Source organism: Panulirus ornatus, chromosome 4, assembly GCF_036320965.1.
Source record: "Panulirus ornatus isolate Po-2019 chromosome 4, ASM3632096v1, whole genome shotgun sequence".
Classification (NCBI taxonomy): Eukaryota; Metazoa; Arthropoda; class Malacostraca; order Decapoda; family Palinuridae; genus Panulirus; species Panulirus ornatus.
In genome coordinates, this window is record NC_092227.1 from 2378761 (window position 1) to 2400937 (window position 22177).

Genomic DNA, 22177 nt, shown 5'->3' on the forward strand with positions numbered 1-22177 from the left:
AGCTTTCAAATCTACAGGGAATCTGAGAATGATTAATTAACAAGTAAGCAAACTCGCTAAATAATTAGATCCTTGATTTTTCTTTGATAGCTATTTTTCACAAAATGTAGTTTATACAAAGTTACTGATGAACTGAAAAGCGTTAACTCTACAAAAATTGAATGTAATTAAGTGTGGACAGTGGAGGAGCAGAGCTTAACGGTCGTAAATGTGAGTAAAGGGTTTTAGCCTTGAATCATGGCTAGATTATTGCGGTATCGCAGCGTGGTGCCCCAGCATGGTACAGTGTACCCCATCAACGACACCTCATCGCAGTATAGGCATGGTAGCCTTCCTCCCCAGCACCGTAAGCGGGCCAGCGAGGTAGGGAAAAGGGGAATATATATATATATATATATATATATATATATATATATATATATATATATATATATATATATATATATATATATATATATATGAAAATCATATGAAGATACGTTTAGGGAATACCGTTTAGACATGTTAGGAACAGCAAAGGCATGAGACATGTATACAGGAACACACACACACACACACACACACACACCTGACAGGATCACTAATCTAAGTGCGCCAAGGGCCTGTCGTCCCTTTTTTTTGTATACTTTTTTACCACAGTAATCTCCATCCTCACCAACAGAAGCCTTGCAGGTTGATCATTCTCGTGGTTCGTTCCTCTGTCATGAACAACCCGAGTAGTGAGGCCGCCCCAGTACACTCCTGTGTCCTCCCAGAATCTATAACACCTGATTTCTTGTCTTCAGATACAGTACTGTATAAATGGATGTATAACTAAAGTTGTCGTCACAGTCTCAAGACAGATTTCATGATCCTTTCATGAAATCCTTTGCTGTTTTAAATTCCTCTCATACTTTATACAGACACAAAAGACGGGGCAAAAAACTTTCTTAATTTTGTCAAGACTTGTGAAGGAGCTTGATTAGCATTATAAAAGCCACGAGAGGAAACGAGTAGAATATATATGAATGATGGCGTTCGTGGAGACGTCTCCAGCAATAGCATTCGTGGAGTCTCTGTAAATGTACACACTACTCCACCAGGTGCCAGGCAGTCTCGTGTGGCTCACCCCCTCCATCACCAAGTCTATTACATTAAACAGATGACACCCACACACGTAGAACACCACGTGTTTAAAATCATACTCCAGAACACCTATGGACGGGACAGTATCATATCCCTACGGGTAGTATCGTCCCGAGATGACGTGTGTTGAGCTTAGTAGTGAGGAGGGGAAAGCGGTCACTTCGCTGAGGTCATCCGTTGCAAGGACTGGTCCATAACAACAGCACCAGCAGCTATAAAGACAGAACCCTCTGTTATGATATCTTCACTCGTTTTCCTACTACTAGACCTCAGGAAGTAGGGGGAGGAGGAGGAGCGTGGTGTTATGTTGATGATTGCGAGGTTGTGTATATATTACGAGTCTGTCAAGCACCGGAGGCAAGATGAGGCCATCCATACCAGGCAAATGGCAAGGGTTTGATGGTGGAAGGTGTTCAACAACACTGAGTTGACCCCTTCCCACAACCAGGGTTTTGTAGTGAGACAATTTGTTCGCCCTTTTGAGAAATGTGGTAAGGACAGGGTAGGACAGTGATGTGTATGACAGTCATTAAAGAGTCTGTAGGAACCACTGATTATAACGTTGTTGTAATCAAGGTAAGAACAATTTTAATGCTGTCTCAGCCTTGCGATGTCGCGCTCTTTGCCGCTCTGTCGGTCATTTATCCATGTCTTTAAGTCTATTTCTACTATGAAGAAAAATAATAATGGATGAAAGACAATTGCTTATAATCTAGTACAAGACAAGCTAGGACTTTTCAACTATTCTCTACCGCACCCCAAATAACCCCACTCTCTATCTCCACTGGACGTTCCCAAGTGCCGAGGTCTCAGACACCCTCACCCCACCCCCACGCCCAACTGCTTGAGCCAATGAGTTTGAACCCCCTACCGACCACTCTACCACGCATGAACTCGAAAGGGAGCATGTTGCACCCATAAGCATGTTGTTATGTGCGACATCGCTCTCATCTATAACATTTGTAGCAATTCAAGAAGTGATTCGTTCTGTTTTGTACTTTATCTTGGGATGTGTCAATTATCTAAATCAGTTTCACTGAAGACTAGGCAGGATTTCGTGTGCCCGAAACGTCTCATGTAATTCAAGAATAAAGTGGAAATTAATGTAAGACATTTGATTCATACTTTATTTAATGATGCGAAAGTTTAAGACCTCCATTTTGAAAATGAAGCGCTATGAAAGTCACACACACACACACACACACACACACACACACACACACACACACCAACCCCGTGTCTTACACGCAGGGCGGGGGATATATATATATTCATTCATTTATTAATTATACTTTGTCGCTGTCTCCCGCGTTAGCGAGGTAGCGCAAGGAAACAGACGAAAGAATGACCCAACCTACCCATATACACACACGTCCACACACGCAAATATACATACTTATACATCTCAACGCATACATATATATACACACACAGACATATACATATATAAACATGTACATAATTCATACTGTCTGCCTTTATTCATTCCCATCGCCACCCCGCCACACATGGAATAACATCCCCCTCCCCCCGCATGTGCACGAGGTATCGCTAGGAAAAGACAACAAAGGCCACGTTCGTTCACATTCAGTCACTAGCTGTCATGTATAATGCACCGAAACCACAGCTCCCTTTCCACATTCAAGCCCCACACAACTTTCCATGGTTTACCCCAGACGCTTCACATGCCCTGGTTCAATCCACTGACAGCACGTCGACCCCGGTATACCACATCGTTCCAATTCACTCTACTCCTTGCACGCCTTTCACCCTCCTGCATGTTCATTCCCCGATCACTCAAAATCTTTTTCACTCCATCTTTCCACCACCAATTTGGTCTCCCACTTCTCCTCGTTCCCTCCACCTCTGGCACATATATCCTCTTGGTCAATCTTTCCTCACTCATTCTCTCCATGTGACCAAACCATTTCAACACACCCTCTTCTGCTCTCTCAACCACACTCTTTTTATTACCACGCATCTCTCTTACCCTATTATTACTTACTCGATCAAACCACCTCACACCACATATTGTCCTCAACCATCTCATTTCCAGCACATCCTCCCTCCTGCGCACAACTCTATCTATAGCCCACGCCTCGCAACCATATAACATTGTTGGAACCACTATTCCTTCAAACATACCCATTTTTGCTTTCCGAGATAATGTTCTCGACTTCCACACATTCTTCAACGCGCCCAGAACTTTCGCTCCCTCCCCCACCCTATGATTTACTTTCGCTTCCATGGTTCCATCCGCTGCCAAATCCACTCCCAGATATCTAAAACACTTCACTTCCTCCAGTTTTTCTCCATTCAAACTTACCTCCCAATTGACTTATCCCTCAACCCTACTGTACTTGATAACCTTGCTCTTATTCACATTTACTCTCAGCTTTCTTTTACAAACTTTACCAAACTCAGTCACCAGCTACTGCAGTTTCTCACACGAATCAGCCGCCAACGCTGTGTCATCAACGAACAACAACTGACTCACTTCCCACGCTTTCTCATCCACAACAGACTGCATACTTGTCCCTCTTCCCAAAACTCTTACATTCACCTCCCTAACAACCTCATCCATAAACAAATTAAACAACCGTGGAGACATCACACACCCCTGCCGCAAACCTACATTCACTGAGAACCAATCACTTTCCTCTCTTCCTACATGTACACATGCCTTAAATCCTCGATAAAAACTTTTCACTGCTTCTAACAGCTTGCCTCCAACACCATATATTCTTAATATCTTCCACAGAGCATCTCTATCAACTCCATCATATGCCTTCTCCAGATCCATAAATGCTACATACAAATACATTTGCTTTTCTATTTCTCACATACAGTCTTCAAAGCAAACACCTGATAAACACATCCTCTTTACAACACTGAACACCCCATGTACACCAATTATTCCCTCAACTGTACATTACTCACCTTTGCATTCAAATCACCCATCACTATAACCCGGTCTCGTGCATCAAAACTACTAACACACTCACTCAGCCGCTCCCAAAACACTTGCGTCTCATGATCATTCTTCACGAGCACATCTTCACAATATATATATATATATATATATATATATATATATATATATATATATATATATATATATATATATATATATATAGTGAGAGAGAGAGAGAGAGAGAGAGAGAGAGAGAGAGAGAGAGAGAGAGAGAGAGAGAGGAGAGCTGGTGTGTGACGCGTAAACGGGACAGGTCGAAAGTCATCTTCACTACAACCTCGACACTGTCGACCCTCCGCCTGACCCTTGCAGATATACTCAGATATATCTTCTTCACTTCACCCTTGACGAGCACATCTTCACTATACACCCTCAGCATCACTGGTCATGATTTACGTAAGATGATGCCTTTGACCTAACCTTAACGGGTCAGGTCAAACGGATCTTCACTACAACAGCACTGGCCTTGGTTTACTGATCATGCCTTTGACCTAACCTTAACGGGTCACGTCAAACGGATCTTCACTACAACATCAATGGCCTCGGTTTACTGATGATGCTTCTGACCTAACCTTAACGGGTCAGGTCAAACGGATCTTCACTACACCCTCAACATCATTCTTGTATGTTTTTTTATACTTATCAATCATTTACTAAGGGAGCTGAAATCTGAAGAAGATATTTCCAATACTAAACTACAGCTGCTCAGTCATGTAATATCGAACCCAAGCTTCTTAAGCCAGTGGCAAGATTCGCTTCCTTTTCCCCTTATTGGTCTGGACATCACTGGATGGCCGAGGGACTCTGTGGCAGTATCAAGTACATCTTGACTATTGACTGCCATCACAGCTGACAACTACGACTCCTTCCTTATGGATAAAATTGGATTTAACCTTTGAGTCTTGAGGGCCATAAGCCACACCACTGCTGAGGGGAGACATCTTGCATTCATGGCTTTTCGTCATTTCAAAATCCTCACCTGCCCGCTCCCTCAGCTGCGTCATGCATCTCAACAGAGGCCATCCTATCTTTTCATCTTCACTAACGAAATGTCAACACCAATGACATTAGAATCCATCTACCACCTGTGACTTGCATTTCACTTTCTTTTCTTTTCCTCGAGTTGCGGAAAGCACTGGTTTTCAAAATAAAATTCAAACATGTTGCGTATTTTACTCATTTGTATCGCGTTCGGCCTTGTGACCGGGTGGAGGCAACAACAACCCACCAATGAAGTGGCAATGGAATGGTTCTCGTTTCCCAGCCCCAACCCAGACTGCTCCTTGCTGGGGCACTGGCAGCACCCAAGCACGTCTAACCATACCATGTTCGTGTACCAGGACCCTAAGGACCCTGATCACGGCAAGGTATTCTTCGAGTACCAGAACGAGGGAGACCTGTACACGGGCGTCTCTGAGTTCCTGCCGTACAGCGAGAAGTACCACCTGTACCTCCAGCCCCAGAATGACACAAACACTGGAGCGTTAGTGCTCGCAGGCTGCTACAGCCAGGAGCTTTGGGTGATGGCAGTTCCTGATGAGGAGGAATACCCGATCACAACCTTCAGAATGACTCCGATGGTCGAAAAGAGTGACCCTGTCACGTGCAAGATCGTCGTGGATGATCGGACGTTGGAAATTCCTGATGACACCCTGAGGGAGGTCGTCGCAAAATCTCATGGAATTGAATTACGGCAAGAGAAATCCAATGAGTCCAACGTCTCCGAGGTCATGGTCACTTGTCCCAACAGAGAGACCGCCTGGTTGGTCATGTGGCCCGAACAGGACCAGGATGGGTCAGAGGACGAAAACGGCGAGTGCCATCTCACTGGCTCAGGTCACAACATGGACGTGGATATGAAAACCCTGGTTGGCCTTGTGGACAGTTTCCATTGGGAATTCAGGGAGGAAGAGCCAAATGAACCAACCTTGTTCAAGGGCAAGGTGGTTTGCCCCGATATGGAGACCTTCTGGGTAGTGAAGCCACAATGCGTTGTTGAGATTCCAGAACACCTGGAATCTACCATTAAAGGCATCAAGTCTGGCCCCATTCAGAGGGAAGATATCGACCGCTTAGTGAACCGTGAAAGAGTAGTCGAGGTCGAGGAGGGGAATCCTAATGCAATCAAAATGAAATGTGGAGAGGAGGAGCAGTACTTCGTCTCCAAGATGAATTGCAAAGTAGAAAAACCCCTCGCTCCTCCGAAATTCGTGACAGAAAAGGAGGTGGCCATTATGCTGCGACATACCCACAAGGAGGTGGATGATGCAGAGAACGCGATTCATATTGAGTGTGGGAGAAGAATATTCAATTTGGTGTCCCGTTACGAGTGAATTTCTTCTTCGAGGACTGTGAAATGATGGGTCTCTCAGCCTGTCTGTGAGGTATGGCATTGTTTTATCTGTATCTTATTCTTTTAATGGAACTCATTATGATACTAAAATCTTTATATTTATATTCATATTTGCAATCAAAAGCTTTGGCTTCGAGTATTTAGAGGGGTCAGGTCGAAAAGGTCATCCTCATTACACGCAATGATAAATGTTTATTTCGTACTCTTCTTAATGACAGACTTCACTGCATCTTATTTTGCGATGCTTCCTTATCTTTAAATACATCCTTTCTTTCTTTTTGCCCTTACCTTGTCGGTCACCAGAGAGAGAGAGAGAGAGAGAGAGAGAGATTCGGACGCAACATGTAGAGAATATCATCATGATGGTGTGGGAGTAGTGGTAGAAAAGGCCACTGTAAATTGCTACTGGAGATCTGGGTGAAGAGGTAGTAGGTCTACGTCGATCCCTTTGATGATATAGTATATGGTGAGATATGAAGCAACGCACACACTGAGACATACAGACAGACTGACAAACACACACACACACACACACACATAGCGCTTCCCCATGTACTTTACAATAGGTAAAACACAAATGATTACATATGTACATATTGAAGCACCTAAACAGCCATACACACATACAAACATCCATATACATTCGCGCCTATTCAAATCGATGACTTCCAACGTTTATATGGAGGAATGTTGACACAATATGACGTAGAGTATACAAGTTGGGTCATCACAGAAGTAGTCTGAGGTCAGGGTAGGTCATCACAGAGGTAGTCTTAGGTTAAGGAAGGAAGAGTGACACAGAAGCAGCAGACGATGGAGAGGACAAAATAAAACACTTGACAGATGAAATCTTGAGTCACAAGGAGGGTGTAAGATGACGTCAGGGGGAGGATGAAGGGAGGGTATTATGAACTATCCTTTGTGACGTAACAGATGACCCATGAACTGGACATGAAGATCTCTATAATGGTGACAAGCTCAGTGTTCCTGTGAGGCGCAGAAACCCGGGCAATGTGAAGGTGTGGGAAACATAACGGAGGAAAGTGGAGTGATGATGTTTACATGTGTGGTGGTGGGAACACCTTTGGGCAGTCAGGACTGAAGCAGCTGTAACACGTGTTCAGTAGGATGAAAGATAATGTAATGTGTGGCTGTATCAGGTGTGTAGTAGTTAGCGTTGGTAACCGAGGCAGATTCAAGGGGCCGCTCGTGGTTAACGGCGGTCGGCCCACAGTCAAAGTAATGTACATATGTCTGTTTTATGTGTGCATGATTCGGATTCTGCCATTAAGTATATAAATCTTGAACTAGAAACGACATAATAATTTCCCTGTTAAGCTATAGTACCAGTTAGAACCCCCATCTAGTAACAAAGAAGTCACGTGATTAGCCTTGAACATAATCTGTAGAGTCTTGTGGCCATCGAGAGGTAAGATTTTGTTGAGTTACAGACTGTCTGTTGAATAGTTATCTTTTATGCGACTCTCATACTTAGTACTTCAGTTGGTTGTTAGAAAGCGGTGGTATCAATGACCTCAGGTGACCCCACATCACACAAGGGTATGGTCCTGTAGCACGAGGTCAGTGACCTCTGTTGGGGCGATGATACTGACCCTTAAGTGGCCTTCTTCTAATGACGTCTTCACGGGGCTCCTCAACTCAATAGCGCATCCTGAAGTATCATTAGGTCGAATATATTGACCCTACTACTCACTAAAGTGATGATCCAATGTGAGAACACTGCACTGAAATTGATTCATTGATGGTTATCATTAAGATGTTTTAGATCCACCGTCTCGAAGGGAAATATTAAACAACTCGGAAAAAAAAACCAATGCACAGCCTTAGATATGAGTGTCCGCCACAACCCTGCTCCACGGAAGGCCTCAATAAGACCCACCTGCGATATGGAGTACAACAGAAAAAAAAATGTATGGAACGTATGAAAGTAACGGGTAATGATTAGTGCAGTACCCTTGTAGCTTGACTTTGACGCGACCCGAGTGACAAACGACCATTTGAGGTTCATTATAAGAACATTGAGTTTACATCAATATGGTAATTACGGTTAATTTGATGAGACAATTAAACCTTCAAACTGCACGGCTATAATCACATAGAGAGCTTCCCTCTACTTAATTACGCGTCATCTGGCAGAGGAGCTGAATGAAAGACTCTACACCATTCATTTATCGGAGGGGCTACTAGACCTGTGCCAAGGGGACGAATGATGAGGTAATGATGTAATCAACGGAAGGGGACGACACCTGATCTCTCTCTGCCTCTCACACCTGCTCCTGGCGACTGTCATTGCGAGAGTTGGATGACAGTAACACTTCCTCGTAGTGATGGTTCCTGTGGGAGGATGATAACACCACAGTCATATATACAGTGAGTCTTGTCATGACTTCCTACCACACTTGTACTCTGATCATACTTCCATAACGCAGGTCAGTTGTGTGTGTGTGTGTGTGTGTGTGTGTGTGATGACAGTAACACTTCCTCATAGTGATGGCTCCGGAGGGAGGATGATAACACCACGATAAACTTAGGTTTTAATCGACCTGTCGTGTGTATAGACTTACGATGCGGTCATGGCGGGCTTAGATCGTCTCTTTGTACTTGAAAGAATGCGGGTAATTTTCCTGTTTCCACCTTCTCTCTTGGGTAAGAGGCAAGTCATTTTCTTGCGGGTCTTAAACTGCCTCAGGAGAGAACAAAAGATAACACGCATTCAGCCATCCATCACAACAGGTCCTTCACCTTAAGAGACGCGGCCAACTTAAATATTCTTAAGTGAACGTAGTAAACTTATAAGCGGATTTTGAGAGGTTAACAATCCCCGTGGTGACCCGAGTGACCAGTCATCATCTGGACCTTAACTTTTCTTCTCCCTTTGTAAGTGTAGTTGTTGGTAGTGAGGGGAGCACGATGATGAAGCAACTATGGCGCGTCATAACCCTGGAGACAAGGAGAATGTAAGGTCTACGGGGACTCTGGTGGAAAATGAGGGAGAGAGAGAGAAAGAGAGAGAGAGAGAGTAAAGTTAGGTTATCGAGGAGATTGATCATCTGAACACATCGAGTCTGAGATCACCTGCCTCAGTGGGACGATGAGGGAATAACTGCTGTGTTCTTTTTCTACAGTGGCACAAAGTTCCAGTTATATGTGTTCTCTTACCGATGCTACAGACTGTTCCGTACGGAACCCACGTCTCGCTGCCCCAGGAGACCAGAGTCTTTTGTTGTCTCCTTATGTTCGTGCCTGAGTGAAAATTAACGCTAAGTCTCACAACACCATTCTCTCTGTGAGCCAAAAGATCATTGATGATTGAAAGAGAAATACAATTAAATGTTTATACATAACCAAGGAGGGGCGTCTGATGTTTTAGACACAGATGATCCAAAGAGTTTGACGAAGGTCGAGGACCCAGGGTCGATTTTGTCTGTGTTAGTCAGGCGAAGTGACACACGTGCAAGGGGGAGCAAATAAGCAGCTTATGAGAACACGCGAGACCAGACAGGAAATGGAATGTGACCCGGAATCCTGTCACGACACGTAGGCCGTCACGCTCAGCCAGGATGGAGGAAGACACGGAACAGTTTCTTGTAACACCATTCTTAAGAAACAAAGTTCCACCATCAGCTTTCTGCAAAGTTCCACCAAGTTCCACTGAGCTTCAACGTTGAAAAAAGACATGAATTCTAAGATTCATAAGAAATTCTAAAAGAAATGCTCAATACTAATCTATCAAAACAACTCTCTGCTGGTGGCTGAGTGACACTGGAGACAAGATATTACCTACTTTCTTTAACAAGTCTGTACGATCGTTAACGGCATCATTGGCATCCCCACACCATAGACAGGAGAAGTAATCACAAGGTAGAATACATCTTTCAACCTCTGCAGAACTTTGAGGATTAATCAGTCTGGTCTTTCAGAACTTTGAGCGGGTCATTCAGCCGACAGATTCCACACAGTAAGGCTGGAGACTGAGGTGGTGTTGGCTGCAACCTAGCAACAGACTCCAGTGTTCAACAAGGATGTCATCGGTGCAACCTGAGACACGACACCTTACACCTCTCTCTCCAACCAACACACAGAATCAGTGAGAAACTTGATAGCTAAACGAAAATGAGATCAGGGAAAAAAAAGAAAAACTTTCTCCTGTCGACTGTCTTCGTGCGTACTGAGTGTTGTTGGAAGCATGTCTGGTGGGTCATCTGCCCAAGACCAACCAGAAGTGAGCACTTCTCATCATTTTGCATCCAACACAGATTCTCTACTGGACCTTGCATCCAACACAGGTTCTCTACTGGACCTTACATCCAACACAGGTTCTCTACTGGACCTTGCATCCAACACAGGTTCTCTACTGGACCTTACATCCAACACAGGTTCTCTACTGGACCTTACATCCAACACAGGTTCTCTACTGGACCTTGCATCCAACACAGGTTTTCTACTGGACCTTGCATCCAACACAGGTTCTCTAACTTCCTCCCTCGCACTTGCATCCCCTCACACTTCCAGAGTGTCATTGCCGGTGCTTTCACTAAGTCAGCAACACTGGGGCCGACGACCACCTGGTTCCTGTAAGATGTCGTTGCAGTTATTAAGTCGGGAGGAAATAGTCGCGAGGCAACAAGTGAGGTAAGACGCTCCAGTCTTTGCCTTCCAGTATGGGCAGGATTTTCCTGCACATCCTACTGACTGGACTGAGGGACCATATTATATATTATTCCTACAGTTCTAAAGACTCGCTAAACAACTTTTCCTCAGGAGCGCCAACGAAGTTCTGCGTTGGAACGAGCTTTTCCTGAACAATGTTTGTGTGTCAGGAGATGATGAAGTATGCGAGTGTTGAGTGGTATTGACATAGTCTGTCATAGCCACAGTCTGTATGCCAGTCACAGTCTAGCACAGCTACTGTCTGCCTATCATAGTCTATCATAGTCACTGTCCGCTAGCCACAGTCTATCTAGCTACTGTCTCTTGGGCACAATCTGTCATAGCACAGTCCGCCAGTAACAGTTTATTATGGACACTTTATACCACCCACAGTCTATCGTAACTCTTATATATCAGTCACAATTCATCATAGGGACAGTTTACCACATCCACTGTATGCCAGTCAGGGTTTAACAGCCACTATCCGCTACCCACAGTCTGTCATAGCTTATATATGCAAGCCACAGTCTATCAGAGCCACAGCCTATCACAGCACTGTAAGTGAGTCCCAATATCCCGCATGTCGCCATCACTATAATCTCACATGTGGCCTACATCACTCTGCCTGCGCTGTGTTGCCTGCCCTCTCCTTTGTTAAGGGGGTTTCTCCTCACCCCCTCCCCGTCTTACCCCCGGAATGGTCGTTTAAAAAAAGAAAAAGATAGGTTAGTTTGGTCAATCGTTATCAGGGACAACCGAGCTGCGAGGCAATCGGTTAATTAGCCTCCCTGATGAGGGGAACTGTTTGCTGTGTGACGGAATTTATTCAGTGTTGTTCTCTCTCTCTCTCTCTCTCTCTCTCTCTCTCTCTCTCTCTCTCTCTCTCGTTTTCTATGGCGCACCTATGATAATTCCTTATCTTTTCCCTTACCTTCTGCGTCTATTGTGCTTCTCACGTGGGTTGTCCTCTGATAACTTTGGCATTACCCAGCCCTCGATTTGTGTCGCGGGCCACCACAGATGACCCTAACAAGGCTGTTAGTAACCAGCTATACATATATCACCCCCTGTGTGTGTGTGTGTGTGATCTTAGTGGCTGTCGACAGCAGCAAGTCAACATGCTTACCTTACGAACATATACAGAGCACGAAAATGATTCTTTTCCTTTCGACGTTTCTTCATATATAAGTAAAGAGTCACCAAGTCTACACCTCTCACGGACCTTTAACGTATGTATGGCAGCACGGACCATCAACGTACGTACGATAAAACGGACCATTAACGTTCGTACAGTGACACGGACCATCAACGTACGTACGGCAGCAGGGAACATCAACGTACTTACGGTGGGCTGGTCTCTGGGCGTACGGGCGTTATTCACTGTATATTTGACTAAGGAGGCGCAAATAATGCCAATCTAGGACTTGACGCGAGAGATTTGTCAGTTCTGATCTTAAACGTGTTTGTAGCACTGTCATCAATCACACTAAATGGTAGACTGTTTCCATGTATCAACAGCCATGTAGGGGAGAGAGAGAGAGAGAGAGAGAGAGAGAGAGAGAGAGAGAGAGCACCTCGCCTTACTCGAGGACTAAACGTTTGCCCATAAATTTGTGTCCATTACGACGAACGAAATCGGGCGAATCAAGCCTTATGTAGCCTTAGTGAGATGATCGAACCCCTTTGATATGTATTCTGTCATGACTCTGGTATCCAGTAGTAATATCGGTAGTGTAGTGCGTCCGTGAACCCGGATGGTAGGCGGCAGATCCTAGTTTTATCAGTATTTATCAAAATGTAAATTCATTCCTGCAGGAGGAAATGGAACAGTTCAGAGTATCCTGCAAAGTTTGGCATTCTTTATTTCCCCTCCCCACCAGACCATGAATAATAGATTTTATGGTCCCAACACAAGCAGGAAGAGTTCCAGTATTCCATTTCCCTCACCCATCACTATTCCAGCACCGAACAAACACACACACACACACACACACACAGTTCCATTTCGAGATGTAGGGAGTGATAAAAGCCCAATGCCCTTTAATGACAATGGGTCTAGCTACAGCACAATATCACTTCAAATCCACTTAAGTTCGTGAGGGCTACAGAGTGGCTCTGGACAAAGCTACATTCAGAACAAACGTATACCGCAGCTGGCGTCATAAAGGAACGCGACCATAGCCTTTTAGTCTCGCTATCAATTCATTTCGGTCGTCTAGAATCTCAGTGCGAGGGAGTGAAGGAGTGAGGGAGTGATCTGCCACACATATCACAGTGTCATTGTCACTTATAGTCATATATACAGTGAGTCTTGTCATGACTTCCTACCACACTTGTACTCTGATCATACTTCCATAACGCAGGTCAGTTGTGTGTGTGTGTGTGTGTGTGTGTGTGTGTGTGTGTCACAAGCTCAGCCAAGACAAGCGTCGTGGTTGACAGTCTTCATGGCCACTTGGGTAACACACAGCCATCTGTACTGGCTTATAGCATGATGGAGAGGAGGCCAAACGTTGAGATAAACATTCCAGTCATATCCAGGACTCGCTACCTGAATCAAAAAGAGAATACCTGTACCCACGATTGAAAGATCTGGACTGGAAGAGGTGTAGTCAAAAGGAAAAAATTATTTTCTCGAGCTCGCGGCTTTGACCCGGGTAAATGGAGTTGGATCAGCGACGTCGTCACTTGGAAATGTGATTCTGATCTTTGTCTGGTGTCGGATCCCTTGTGACGCTCTCTTCTTCCCTCACCTCTATTACAGTCCACCAACACTGCTGGTGCAGTGACCTGGAATTAAGGATTCTCTCCCTGGGCCAAATGACCTGGCATCAATCAATATTTCTGTGGAGTAATTCACCTGGAATCAATCATTTTCTCGCTGCCATATCCAGTACCTATATGTTCCCGCTCGTTGACGTCTGTCCCAACACACACCAGGGGAGTAACCAGGGGATGCTGGGCGTCCATCTCTGGTGGTATTCACCCCGAGGGTCGGCGGCGGCTGAGGAATCTGTCGTGAAGTGGACATTGCTCATCTGGCGAGCAAGTGGACAGGTAATATTGCTCATCCCACGGGATGCGGATAGGTTATTATATTCGTCATTTTTGTTCCAGGACGTCGACATGAAGGGATGATGATCTTGTGGGTGAGTTGACAGATGATATTGATGGATGTCTGGGAAGTTAATATGAAAAGATAAAATCATTTCAATATTTCCAGGGATATGCTCGAACCTGCAAGACTTTTGATCAGTAAGTCATTCATAGTTTGATGATGATATATATATATATATATATATATATATATATATATATATATATATATATATTTTTTTTTTTTTTTTTTTTTATACTTTGTCGCTGTCTCCCGCGTTTGCGAGGTAGCGCAAGGAAACAGACGAAAGAAATGGCCCAACCCCCCCCCCCCCCATACACATGTACATACACACGTCCAGACACGCAAATATACATACCTACACAGCTTTCCATGGTTACCCCAGACGCTTCACATGCCTTGCTTCAATCCACTGACAGCACGTCAACCCCTGTATACCACATGACTCCAATTCACTCTATTCCTTGCCCTCCTTTCACCCTCCTGCATGTTCAGGCCCCGATCACACAAAATCTTTTTCACTCCATCTTTCCACCTCCAATTTGGTCTCCCTCTTCTCCTCGTTCCCTCCACCTCCGACACATATATCCTCTTGGTCAATCTCTCCTCACTCATTCTCTCCATGTGCCCAAACCATTTCAAAACACCCTCTTCTGCTCTCTCGACCACGCTCTTTTTATTTCCACACATCTCTCTTACCCTTACGTTACTTACTCGATCAAACCACCTCACACCACACATTGTCCTCAAACATCTCATTTCCAGCACATCCATCCTCCTGCGCACAACTCTATCCATAGCCCACGCCTCGCAACCATACAGCATTGTTGGAACCACTATTCCTTCAAACATACCCATTTTTGCTTTCCGAGATAATGTTCTCGACTTCCACACATTTTTCAAGGCTCCCAAAATTTTCGCCCCCTCCCCCACCCTATGATCCACTTCCGCTTCCATGGTTCCATCCGCTGACAGATCCACTCCCAGATATCTAAAACACTTCACTTCCTCCAGTTTTTCTCCATTCAAACTCACCTCCCAATTGACTTGACCCTCAACCCTACTGTACCTAATAACCTTGCTCTTATTCACATTTACTCTCAACTTTCTTCTTCCACACACTTTACCAAACTCAGTCACCAGCTTCTGCAGTTTCTCACATGAATCAGCCACCAGCGCTGTATCATCAGCGAACAACAACTGACTCACTTCCCAGGCTCTCTCATCCCCAACAGACTTCATACTTGCCCCTCTTTCCAGGACTCTTGCATTTACCTCCTTACAACCCCATCCATAAACAAATTAAACAACCATGGAGACATCACACACCCCTGCCGCAAACCTACATTCACTGAGAACCAATCACTTTCCTCTCTTCCTACACGTACACATGCCTTACATCCTCGATAAAAACTTTTCACTGCTTCTAACAACTTGCCTCCCACACCATATATTCTTAATACCTTCCACAGAGCATCTCTATCAACTCTATCATATGCCTTCTCCAGATCCATAAATGCTACATACAAATCCATTTGCTTTTCTAAGTATTTCTCACATACATTCTTCAAAGCAAACACCTGATCCACACATCCTCTACCACTTCTGAAACCGCACTGCTCTTCCCCAATCTGATGCTCTGTACATGCCTTCACCCTCTCAATCAATACCCTCCCATATAATTTACCAGGAATACTCAACAAACTTATACCTCTGTAATTTGAGCACTCACTCTTATCCCCTTTGCCTTTGTACAATGGCACTATGCACGCATTCCGCCAATCCTCAGGCACCTCACCATGAGTCATACATACATTAAATAACCTTACCAACCAGTCAACAATACAGTCACCCCCTTTCTTAATAAATTCCACTGCAATACCATCCAAACCTGCTGCCTTGCCGGCTTTCATCCCACTCAATTGCATTTTTTCCCTGCAAAAATCGTCCAAATGCCTCTCTCTTCTCTTTCACTAATACTCTTACTTCTTCATCCCACCACTCACTACCCTTTCTAAACAGCCCACCTCCCACTCTTCTCATGCCACAAGCATCTTTTGCGCAATCCATCACTGATTCCCTAAATACATCCCATTCCTCCCCCACTCCCCTTACTTCCATTGTTCTCACCTTTTTCCATTCTGTACACAGTCTCTCCTGGTACTTCCCCACACAGGTCTCCTTCCCAAGCTCACTTACTCTCACCACCTTCTTCACCCCAACATTCACTCCTCTTTTCTGAAAACCCATACTAATCTTCACCTTAGCCTCCACAAGATAATGATCAGACATCCCTCCAGTTGCACCTCTCAGCACATTAACATCCAAAAGTCTCTCTTTCGCACGCCTGTCAATTAACACGTAATCCAATAACGCTCTCTGGCCATCTCTCCTACTTACATAAGTATACTTATGTATATCTCGCTTTTTAAACCAGGTATTCCCAATCATCAGTCCTTTTTCAGCACATAAATCTACAAGCTCTTCACCATTTCCATTTACAACACTGAACACCCCATGCATACCAATTATTCCCTCAACTGCCACATTACTCACCTTTGCATTCAAATCACCCATCACTATAACCCGGTCTCGTGCATCAAAACCGCTAACACACTCATTCAGCTGCTCCCAAAACACTTGCCTCTCATGATCTTTCTTCTCATGCCCAGGTGCATATGCACCAATAATCACCCACCTCTCTCCATCAACTTTCAATTTTACCCATATTAATCGAGAATTTACTTTCTTACATTCTATCACATACTCCCACAACTCCTGTTTAAGGAGTATTGCTACTCCTTCCCTTGCTCTTGTCCTCTCACTAACCCCTGACTTCACTCCCCAGACATTTCCAAACCACTCTTCCCCTTTACCCTTGAGCTTCGTTTCACTCAGAGCCAAAACATCCAGGTTCCTTTCCTCAAACATACTACCTATCTCTCCTTTTTTCACTAGAGGGGACGGGAGCGGGGGGCCGGAAATCCTCCCCTCCTTGTATTAACTTTCTAAAATGGGAAACAGAAGAAGGAGTCACGCGGGGAGTGATCATCCTCCTCGAAGGCTCAGAGTGGGGTGCCTAAATATATATATATATATATATATATATATATATATATATATATATATATATATATATATATATATATATATATATATATATATATATATATTCTAGTTATGCTATAAGGTGTCATCTAATTATGGTATAAGTATATGGTGTAATCTAATACGGCAGAAATGTACGACATATTTTGACCTATAGTTATCATGATCTTCAGGTTTATATTACTGTGAATACAAGCAGTACCTGACGAGTATTGGACAGATGCAACTACCCCTTGCAGAGGGACGCAGTTCTATGCACAGTACGAGGAATCAACACAGCAAGCTTTACAAGACGATGCAGAGGGATACCGCGCAATGGTCGCGGTCTTTAGAAAAATATCGCTTCGATCAGCTGATGACCTGTGAAGTGATTCATTTGATTAGTTGATGACCTGTGAAGTGATTCATTTGATTAGTTGATGACCTGTGAAGTGATTCACTTTCCAAGTATTTTGAGAGGAAATATTCAACTTAAGTTCCTCAGTGAATCTGTCGAGGCTCAGGTGACCCTTCTACTCTGAGCTCCATCTCCATCAGGAACGCTAAACGCTACACCACGTAAGTCCATGACTCTACGTACCAGAGCCAGTCTTCAATCACTATAACATACTTACAGTTAGTGCACAAGTACTGGTTTACATTCACTAAAAACTCACAGTTAAATCGTGTTCATTTGCGTAAACTATACTGAGGGTTTCAACATTTTCGTGGGCATAAAAGAAGTTCATAATCTGCAATGAAGCCCCTAGCTATGCACTGGTTCAGCGCACTCTTATGCCAACAGTTATTTATAGTTTCATCTGCCACTAGCCAAGTATACAGGCATGTTACTAGCCCAATATCCAGAGTTTCATATGATTGTACATTTCTCGGCGTATCAAACATTCCACGAATACATATAAGAATTCCAGTCTTCCCTTTTTTTCCCCTTTTTATCTTCTAAATCCGTAATACATTTCCCCACACGGTAGGGCAAATGAAGGACAATGGGAATAGAGATTTTTTTTCATGGCGTAACATCGTTTGTGAAAACAGATCCGGTAAATTCTGCTGCAACGTTTGTATAGATTTATCGAAAAAAAATCTTCGGAAATCGTTATTGCTGAAGAGTTCATTTCTGGCGGGATAATCTTAGACAATATAGTCTCAGACAAGATAGTAAGAGAAATCATATACATAAAAAACTAATAAGTGTCATTGGAAATAGAATGAAAAAGAAACTGTTTAGGAAATAAATGAAATAAATGAATTCAAAATTACATGTGCACATTATACCGTGAATTTCGTACTAGATAATGGATAATATAACATATAACATATAAGCATTGATATAACACATAAGCATTTACAGACAAATACAGATATGATATTTAGATAAACAAGAACAATTCTGTTTTGAACTTTATCTAAGAGATACAGTTTAACCAAACTAAAGTTCGAAACTGATATTCAAGACATATAAAAGATATCTATAGATAATAATCTAAGATGGGATAAGGCAATACTCGTGTCACTTAGAGAAGCAACATTATTATCAAGTCCAGTAATAACACAGACCCTTAACAAAGACGGCAATTGAGAACGTCCCCCCCCCCACTCCCCATTGGTAGAGGCGTGGACGAATTAGGCCAGCTAACGAGGCAATGTCATTAGCGGGCGTTAGCATGTCGAGCGCTCATTAAGTTCGTTGTAATCACCTGATAATCAAGTCACCTTCGGGTGAGTGGCACTGTTTTAGGAACAGTGGTGGTAGAGTGTGGTGCAGGAGGGTGGCGGTGTGTACAAAGAACAGGAGGGAGGAGCACCATAGCGACGTGGGATGGAGGAGGGGTGAAGAAAATGGTATGATGGTTAATGTGATTCTAAGTGTAGGCATGATTAATGAGGCGAGAGATGCAGGGGGATGATAACTGTAGGTGATGGTACGATTCACTAGGTAAGAGATGAGGCATGGTAATTACACTGGGTGGGAAGGTACATACGTATGATTAATGAGGTAATATATAAGTAGGGGTATTGAATATTAGGGAAGGAACAAGCTAAGTGAGAAAAACGAAATATAATGATAGATAATTCTTAAAAGGTTAGGAGTGATAGATGAGAACGGGAAAAATAGAACAATGTCATAACACAAAGCAGACAGAGCAGGAACGGCAGAGGCAGTGATGAAAGGAGATTGAAAGATAATTGTGAGTCGGAATTTTATAGAAAAGAATAATTAGAGTGAAGAAAAGTTAGAACTGAACCTCATTATTATCGTGAACTTTAGGGTATGGATATATCCAGGGTAAGTAATGATGAGATGTCTCTTCGTTCTATATCAACTGACTGTTATATTTCTCTCTTGTGTCTCCCCTGATGATGTGATTGTTAAACGAAAGTGCACTTGGGAACTTATCGTGTTTCATTTTCCCCGTGGACTCATAGGAATATATATATATATATATATATATATATATATATATATATATATATATATATATATATATATATATATATATATATATATAGTGCAGTGGCGAGACATGCATCCAGCTTGTGTAGAGGAGCAAAGCTAGAAAATGCATTTCGTCAATGTCACTTCCAACAGATTTGCTCCAGACGTTCCCCAACGTAAACAGACGTCGAGAGAGAGAGAGAGAGAGAGAGAGAGAGAGAGAGAGAGAGAGAGAGAGAGAGAGAGAGAGAGAGGACCCTCTCTCCTCGCCCCCTTCGTCCTGGAGCTGTCTGGATTCTCAGAATTGCTCTCTGTCTCAACCTTTCAGACTTCTCTCAAGCATAAAGCAACACCAGCACCTCACAAACACATGAGGCCTCTCCGCTTTTCCTAAGGGGGGGAAAGGGGAAGGGTGAGTGTCTGGAAGGTGGACTTGCGTCACTTGTTATATCTGTTCGGAAAGCACAAATAACATGACCCAGAATGATCGTCCTGTTTACCTCCCATGAGCTTTACCCCCCCCCCCCCCCCCCGCCCCCCACGCTGAGTGAATCCTCGCGACGACGAAAAATTACGATGCATGAAGCTATCATGTTCGCTGGGTCGACATCACCAACAGATGACCTTGAGGGAACCTCACCCGCTGAAATGAATTTTCATTTCGCTGAAAGAATACGAGGGTGGGGGGAGGGGGGGGGGGTGGTGGAGACTCTCTCTCTCTCTCTCTCTCTCTCTCTCTCTCTCTCTCTCTCTCTCTCTCTCTCTCTCTCTCTCTCTCTCTGCCTGACATTAACAGTCACACGAATATCAATCATAAGGTCGTCAAGCCAACATGTTGGCTGCTGGCTACAACCTTTGCTTGCTCCAGGGGAGGTTCAGCTCCGAGAGATACCACTTTTTTGTCTCTCTGTGTGTGCGTATTTCCTCACAGGGGAAAAAAAATTCATTGTGATAAAATTTTCTCTTTAGAAAAAACTTACGTTGATGTGCAGTTTCTAGTTTATGAATCTATCCTTTTCACAAGAAAAATATGATTCTTAAAACGACGACGTTTAATAACTGTCTTATATATATATATATATATATATATATATATATATATATATATATATATATATATATATATATATATATATATATATATATATATATATATATATTTATGTAGCTCCGAGAGAGCTTGGGAAGTGAGTCAGTTGTTGTTCGCTGATGATACAGCGCTGGTGGCTGATTCATGTGAGAAACTGCAGAAGCTGGTGACTGAGTTTGGTAAAGTGTGTGGAAGAAGAAAGTTAAGAGTAAATGTGAATAAGAGCAAGGTTATTAGGTACAGTAGGGTTGAGGGTCAAGTCAATTGGGAGGTGAGTTTGAATGGAGAAAAACTGGAGGAAGTGAAGTGTTTTAGATATCTGGGAGTGGATCTGGCAGCGGATGGAACCATGGAAGTGGAAGTGGATCATAGGGTGGGGGAGGGGGCGAAAATTCTGGGGGCCTTGAAGAATGTGTGGAAGTCGAGAACATTATCTCGGAAAGCAAAAATGGGTATGTTTGAAGGAATAGTGGTTCCAACAATGTTGTATGGTTGCGAGGCGTGGGCTATGGATAGAGTTGTGCGCAGGAGGATGGATGTGCTGGAAATGAGATGTTTGAGGACAATGTGTGGTGTGAGGTGGTTTGATCGAGTGAGTAACGTAAGGGTAAGAGAGATGTGTGGAAATAAAAAGAGCGTGGTTGAGAGAGCAGAAGAGGGTGTTTTGAAGTGGTTTGGGCACATGGAGAGAATGAGTGAGGAAAGATTGACCAAGAGGATATATGTGTCGGAGGTGGAGGGAACGAGAGAAGAGGGAGACCAAATTGGAGGTGGAAAGATGGAGTGAAAAAGATTTTGTGTGATCGGGGCCTGAACATGCAAGAGGGTGAAAGGAGGGCAAGGAATAGAGTGAATTGGAGCGATGTGGTGTACCGGGGTTGACGTGCTGTCAGTGGATTGAATCAAGGCATGTGAAGCGTCTGGGGTGAACCATGGAAAGCTGTGTAGGTATGTATATTTGCGTGTGTGGACGTATGTATATACATTTGTATGGGGGGGGGGGGGGGTTGGGCCATTTCTTTCGTCTGTTTCCTTGCGCTACCTCGCAAACGCGGGAGACAGCGACAAAGTATAAAAAAAAAAATATATATATATATATATATATATATATATATATATATATATATATATATATATATATATATATATATATATATATATTCTTTATAACCAGGACTGTAACCTTGCCTTGAATATACTTAATGGCCAGAGTCTGTAACTATGACACACACCCGAGCCTCTGATACAGTAAGGTCTGCTTCTCATACAGTAAGATCTGTCTCTGATACACTAAGGTCTGC